Source organism: Microtus ochrogaster, unplaced genomic scaffold (assembly GCF_000317375.1).
Source record: "Microtus ochrogaster isolate Prairie Vole_2 unplaced genomic scaffold, MicOch1.0 UNK10, whole genome shotgun sequence".
In the NCBI taxonomy this organism is placed as follows: Eukaryota; Metazoa; Chordata; class Mammalia; order Rodentia; family Cricetidae; genus Microtus; species Microtus ochrogaster.
In genome coordinates, this window is record NW_004949108.1 from 4,246,452 (window position 1) to 4,254,071 (window position 7,620).

Genomic DNA, 7,620 nt, shown 5'->3' on the forward strand with positions numbered 1-7,620 from the left:
TCTGGCCTGTGAGCCCCAGAGCCTGCTTTCTTCTTCTTCTTCTTCTTCTTCTTCTTCTTCTTCTTCTTCTTCTTCTTCTTCTTCTTCTTCTTCTTCTTCTTCTTCTTTTCTTAAGTTTTCCACGTCAAGGTTTCTCTGCAGCTTTGGAGCCTGTCCTGGAACTAGCTCTTGTAGACCAGGCTGGCCTTGAACTCACAGAGATCTGCCAACCTCTGCCTCCCAAATGCTGGGATTAAAAGCGTGCACCACCAACAGCCAGGCTCAGCCAGCTTTTTTATAGAACCCAGGACCACCAATCCGGGGATGGCACCACCCACAACGGGCTGGGCTCTCTCCCATCTAAGAAAATGCCCTACAGCTGGATCTCATGGAGCCATTTTCTTAATTGACGTTCCCTCCTTTCAGATGTCTCTAACTCGTGTCAAGTCAATATACAACTATCCAGCTTGACAAGGCTTCCTGCCTCCACGGTTAGGGAAGAAGAGAAACGTGGCTTTCTGAAAGAGAGTGAAGGATGGGAGAAGAGACATCAGCCCTTGAACCCTGCCCTGAGCTTGACTCCAAGAGGCTTTTCTAGCCAAGCCCGTAGACTTGGTGCTCTAACTAAGCCCCCTTTCTCCATCTAGAAACAGGGGTGTGATAGCAAGCACCGCACAGGTCACAGTGAAGTACAGCTGAGCTGGTGCATAAAATCCCCCGGTGTAGCCTCAGCATGCAGGGTGGAAAGGGCCTCCATGTGGCACAGGCCTTAGACTCCAGCCTCCCTGTTCCCTAAAGGTGAACTTGTGTTCCCCAAACTATGGCAACTCTGAAAACCAGGTATGTCCCTTTTTTGAGCCCCTCCTCCTCCAGTTCCCAGTTGTCATCCTTGAAGGTAACACTGTTCATGGTGGCTCTTGGGCACTGGCTCTTGCTTCCGGAAGCAGGTCTTAGCAGTTCACTAGGAGACGGTAGAGGCAGAGAGCTACCCCAGACCTATTAGCGGACAGAATGTTTTCCCAGTGTGGAGGATTCCCTGGGCTCAAGATGGGTGGGGTGGCAATGCAAGGAATTGCCTCAAGTGGTCATGGAGACACCCACTCTCCAGATCCAAGGCCAGCCATCTGGAGGCCTGAGGACGTTGGCACGCCAGTCTGTGTCGTGACAAGATCAGCGCGGATGTGAGCTGCACTTCAGAGTGGGCCGGCCAGCCCCATCCTAGTGGGGCACCCAAACAAGACCCCCGAATTACCCCAGCTAGCTCCCTCAGGGATTAGGTGTGGCCCAGGCTGGGAGCAAGCTGGGGTGGGTTTGTTCTGAGAACTGGGCAGGGGCTTAAAGGGACAAGAGAGAAGACAATGGGCTCATAAGTCACACATTCTCACCGCAATCCCATGAGTCACTGGGAACCAGACTATGAGCTAAAAAGGAATCCTGCCAGCACCCAGGCATTTGGCCTCTGTGTATCAGTTCAGGTGTTAAAATCTTGACACCCCCCCCTTCTTGTCACGTGATGAACAGTTCCCACCCAGCCCAGTCCCTCTGGCCCGCCTCACAGAGCATGTGAGGCTCTGGTATCCTTAAGGGTTGGAGCTGGGCCTACCTGTTGGCAAATGTTTAGAATCGCCTTGCCGATACCATGACAGCGAGGGCAGTCTGTGACCCCCTGCCCCCTCGGGCTCACTGATGGCTCCATGTCCCCAGTCCTTCCCAGACACCTTTTTGGAACATTAAACCTGTTTTCTGTCTTGGATCAGAAATGGCCACAGTGGAATGGGAGAAAATAGTACTCAAGGCCCCGTGAAGGATACAAAGCCCCGGGCTCCCCCTGCTGCCCAAGAGGTGCACTGCAACCACTACCGACAGCCTTTCCCACCACCGCTCTGCTGGTCAGAAACATAATTTGGGGGAAATTAAAGAGTAAAGGAAAATGACGATGATGCTCAAGGATTTTTTCCCCAATACTTGAAATGCCCTCAGTTCTTACTAATAATCAAAATAAAACTAAAGGTGCTCTTCCTTATCCGAGACAGGGGCAAAGAAGCATGAATCTTGGCGACATCTTCCTTCCCTGGGGTTACCAAAGTAGTTTGTGGTCCTGAACCCCAGTGTCTACCCCCAATGATGTGAAATTCCCCTCTGTATGCTGGGAATATGTTTTGTTACCATTGGCTAATGAATGAAGTTGTTTCGGCCAATGGTTTAGCAGAGCAAAGCCAGGAGGGAAATCCGAACAGAGATATATAGAGTAGGCGGAGTCAAGGAGACACCAGACGCTCAGAACCTTTACAGTAAGCCACAGCTTCATGGCGATACACAGATTAATAGAAATGGGTTAATTCACGATGTAAGAGATAGTTAGAAATATGCCCCAGTCATAGACTGAACAGTATTGTAATTAATAAAGTTTCTGTGATCTTTTGGTTCTGGGAGGCCAGGAAATGAACGAGCAGTCTCCCACAACACGCCTAAATGCCTCTGTAACCAGCTGAACTTCACAAAGCAATTAATGCACTTCAGTGAGAAATGCTAGTGAACATTTCTACCCCAAAGTATGTTAAAGCTGTTCTTTTTTTCCCTTTGTTGTTTTTTGTTTTGTTTTTGAGACAGGATTCTCTGTGTAGCCCTGACTGTCCTGGAACTCCCTCTGTAGACCAGGCTGGCCTTTAACTCACACAGATTCACCTGCCTCTGCCTCCCGAGTGCTGGGATTAAAGGTGTGCACTACGCTGAACTTCTGTTCCTCTTCCCCACCCCCCAAGTGCTAAGCTTGCTGACTCGTGCCCCATGCCCAGTTTGTACAATGGAGGTAAACCCCGGGCTTCATCCATAGCTCTCTATCACCTGAGGGGTAGTCCCAGCCTGCAACTGTTACTTTAATGTAACTGTGGGAGAATTGTTAACCATCCTCCAGAGGCTTAATTGGAATGAAGCTAAATAATGTCCAGTTGCTGACAATGATCTGGGGAGCTCCTGGGGAACAAGAGGAGCAGGGGCCTGTGCTGTGTTTTGTCTTGTTCTTTACTCTTTTGGCTTTTTGAGGGGCCCACCACCCAGCTCCCAAATAAATCACTTATGGGGGCTTATTCTTTGTTAGGAATGCCTGGCCTTAGCTGGCTTGTTGCTAACCAGCTTTTCTTAAATTACCCCCAATCACCTTTTGCCTCTGGGCTTTTATCTTTCTTACTTGGATATATCTTGCTTTCACTCTTACTCTGTGGCTGGCTCGCTGGGTGGCCCCTGAAGGCCTCCTCCCCTTGTTCTCTTGTTCTTTTCCTCGGTTCTCCTGTTTATCCTCTCTGCCTGCCCATCCCACCTGTCCTAGCTCCTACCTCACTATTGGCCGTTTAGCCATCAAGTGTTTTAGACAGGCAAGGAACCACAGCTTCACAGAGTTAAACAAATGCAGCGTAAACAAAAGTCACACACCTGAAAATAATAGTCCCCAATAGGAGTGTCACCCAGCTGTACCCCAACCCTGCAGCCTGAAAGAAGCGAAGGCCTTCTGAGTCAGTGTGGGTGGATAGGTGAGCTCTTCTTATGCTCTTCACCCACCTCCTGCACCTTGGGCACGTCACTAAACCCCATGATGTTTCTTTGTCCTCCTTGAAGGTTGAAGTTGACACATGAGCACTGTAGGAATCAGTCAGTGGACAGTTTGGTTTTGAGATGGTCACGATAGATAGTCCCAAAATGGCTTAGAATCCACAATCCTTCTTCCTTGGCCTCCTAGGGCTGAAATATGAACCAAAGCAGACTAAGAGATGGTCTGATTCATAAGGTATCTCAGGAGGACCCAAACAGCAAGACTACATGTGGTATTCTGTTGCAGAAGATTATCAAAAGGATTCATAATCCAAGAGAGACTTTAAGGGATTGTGTCCACGCCTTCTAACAGTCCTTCACAATGGGCCTGTGGTTCTAGACAGAACCTAGGCTAACCCACCTGGCTGGACTCACAATACCGTTCTCTCTCTCTCTCTCTCTCTCTCTCTCTCTCTCTCTCTCTCTCTCTCTCTCTCTCTGTCTTCTACCCATCAGCACCATTTTTAGAAGCTAATGAGATCCCCTTAAAGAGTTTTGCTTTAACTCACATAGAGAAAAAGGCATCATAGTAGTTGGGTGAGAGAATTCATGCATGGGGGTGCTGAGGCAGGAGGATCATGAATTGGAGGCCACCCTGAGCTATATAGCAAAAACCTGTCTCCAACAACAATAAAAAAAATGACATTAAAACTTGATTAAAATGTGTTGGTCCAAATTAATTGTACTGAGAAGGAAAAACACAAGAGTATATTTTGAATTATTAAATGATGTAGGTTTTGAAAAAAATATTTGCATGCCTCAAAGAAGCAGTGAAGGAAGTGAGAGTTCTCCCATAATCCCAGCTAAGAATATTCTCCAGATAAAGGCAGTGACAGATAAAGGGCGGTCATGTGTCCACATTCTCCCTGCACATTCAACATGCATGTAAAAGAAACAGAGACAGAAACATAGGAGCTAAAGAGGATCCTATTCATAAGTGAATGGAGCATGTGGGTTGATTTTCTTTTTATGATGTTTTTATGTGTATGTGTGAGTGTCTAAATGAGTCTATGCACACCACATGTGTGTGCAGGTACCCAAGGGGTCCAAAAGAAGGTTTGGATTACCTGGAACTGGAGCTACAGAGCATGTGGGTTGCCTGATGTATGACTTGGGGACCAAACCTGCATCCTCCGAGAGAACGCGCCAGTGCGCTTGACCGCTGAGCTGTCCCTCCGGCCCCTGCTTCCTTTTCTGGATTACTAATACAAATATTGTTGCAGAGAATGGTCTCAACAGCTACATGTCTGAATGAGGCTTTGTTTTGTTATGTTTGGTTTTAGGTTTTGGTTTTTGGGATTTCATTTGTTTGGCTGTTTTGGTTTGGTTTGGTTTGGGTTTTTCAAGACAGGGTTTCTCTGTGTAACATCCCTAGCTGTCCTGGAACTAGCTCTTGTAGACCAGGCTGGCTTTGAGTTCACAGAGATCTGCCTGCTTCTGCTTCCCGAGTGCTAGGATTAAAGGCATCTACCAGCACTGATTAGCCTGAATGAGTTTTTATACAGAATAAATGCTTAAAAACACTAAAAGGAGGGGCTGGAGAGATGGCTCTGAGGTTAAGAGCACTGGCAGCTCTTCCAGAGGTCCTGAGTTCAATTCCCAGCAACCACATGGTGGCTCACAACCACCTGTAATGAGATCTGGCGCCCTCTTCTGGTGCTCAGGGACACATGCAGGCAGAACACTGTATACATAATAAATACATCTTTTGAAAAAAAGGAAAATGCTGTGGTGGGTTTAATGCATGTCCTCACCTTACCCCACACTTGCCCCATCACAGGTGGGTTATTATCAATATTTATTACCTCTCCCCTAAACATTATGGTGGTTTGAGAGAAAATGGTCCCCATACACATAGGGAGTGAACTGAGTAGGAGGGAGTGTGTCACTGGGGGGGGGGTGGACTTTGAAGCTTCAGAGGCTCAAGCCAGGCCTAGTGGCTCAAGTCTGTTCCTGTTGCCTACAAAGGTAGATGTAGAACTCTCTGCTCCTTCTCCTGCACGTCTGCCTGCACGCCACCATGATGATAATGGACTAAACCTCTGAACTGTAAGTTAGCCCCAATTAAATGCTTTCTTTTATAAGAGTAGCCTTGCTCCTGGTGGCTCTTCACAGCAATAGGAACCCTACCCGAGACAATTATGGTCCAGGGTACTCACTTCCAAGGTGCACAGATGATATAAATAACCCAAGGTGACTTTTGTAGTTAGTTAGAAAGAATATATGACTCCAGTTTGGTTCTTTCCTTTTTAAGTGTCTGATATCTGAAGTGTCAACTTGACAGGCGTCTGATATCTGAAGTGTCAACTTGACAGGCTCTGCGATCACCTGGGAGAGATACCTCCGGCAGTGTCTGTGAAGTCATTTCCAGAGAGGTTTCTAGAGGGCGACGAGGAAGGCATGCACACATGGACGCAGTTCTGTTCACCCCACAGCAGACTTAGTACAAGCCTCCTCAAAATCCCATGGTGCCCTTTAATCCCAGCACATGGGAGACAGAGGCAGGAGGATCGCTGTGAGTTCAAGACCAGCCTACCTACAAAGGCGAGCTCCAGGACAGCCAGGACTGTCGCACAGAGAAACCCTGTCTCAAAGAAACAAACAAAAAACCTCCATGACTCGTTATTGTGATGATGGGGATAGAATTGGAAGCCATTCTGTTCAATGAGAGACTACGCCAAGCATGAAAGACCAACCCACCCGTTCCCACCTGTTTGTTGGATCTAAACTAATGAAATTCAGAGATGCAGAGAGCAGTGAGGAGGTTGCCAGGGGTTCAGGATGGGGAGAGCTAGATGACACCAATTAAAGGGACAAAGGCTTATTAGACAAAAAAATTGATTATTGTTGGGGGGGGCTCTGTGAATGTAACATGAGAAACAGCAAAAGGAAGATGTACATTTTGAAGCTTTAAACCATGATTTCCAATGACCTCATCACAAAAAATGATGTGCTTGAAGCCCTACCCCGACTTCCTCATACCTACTGTGGCACGAGTGTGCCCCACACTGCAAACAGATAGATGAATGTAAACCTAACAAAGATCACCATTTTAGATGATAGATAGCGCCCATGTGTTCCCCATCCATGGAGAAGGCTTCAAGTCAGCCCTGGCCTGGCCCGGCCCCTGCTCAGGCTGCCAGGAAGCTGTGGGTCTTTGCTCAGAGTTAATAAGTGTGCATCTGGGATCTCTTCCAACAGACTTTAACAACAGTTAACTTCCAGAGTTGGGTTCAGTCTGTGTGTCTTAGAGGAGACCCTAGCGAGTCTTTTTCACCTGGCCCTTAACTCCTACTACCACGCCCATCGGATGACTATCCGCAGCTGGAGCTGTGTCTCAGGGTAAGCGGCCTCCTGACTCTGCAGATCTCACCATGTCCAGAACTGATCCCAGAAGACATGATGTCCTCTGGTTCTCTGGGGCTGCAGTCAGTCATCGTGAAGCCAGGAACACAGAACAGTTCCATTCAAAAAGCAATCATGTTGGAAGTAAGAAATTTAACAATAAAATAGCAATGTATCACTTTACACCTCACTGCTTGCCCTTAAAATAGATGTTTGTGATCAGCTCAAAGAAGAACCAACCAGTCAGCTGCCTTAGGAGCCCATTCCTCAGCTTTAAATGCTCACATAAACAACCAACTTCCATGGAAATATACAGCCTCCACACTCATCGTGAGAGCCAGTCTAAATGTCTGACTAGCCACTTTAGCCTGTCCTGTCATGAGAGAACGTGACCAAGGGACCAGGGCTGAAGCACCCCAGCAAACCACATGGCTGTCCCTAACTGCTGAGTGCCATTGCCCATGCCAGTCTGAGAAGGACTTCCCTTAGCACACAGAAAGGACCTTCTGGGGGCAACAGCCTCTATTCTCTTCAAAAAGAAAAAAGAAAATCCTCTGCCTCAGAGTTTGAGGTCAGCGTAGACTATTGGATGAGTTCCAGGAAAGCCAGGGCTACAGAGAAACCCTGTTTAAAAAAAGAAGAAAGAGGAGGAGGAGAGAAAGGAAGAGAGAGAGAGAGAGAGAGAGAGAGAGAGAGAGAGAGAGAGAGAGG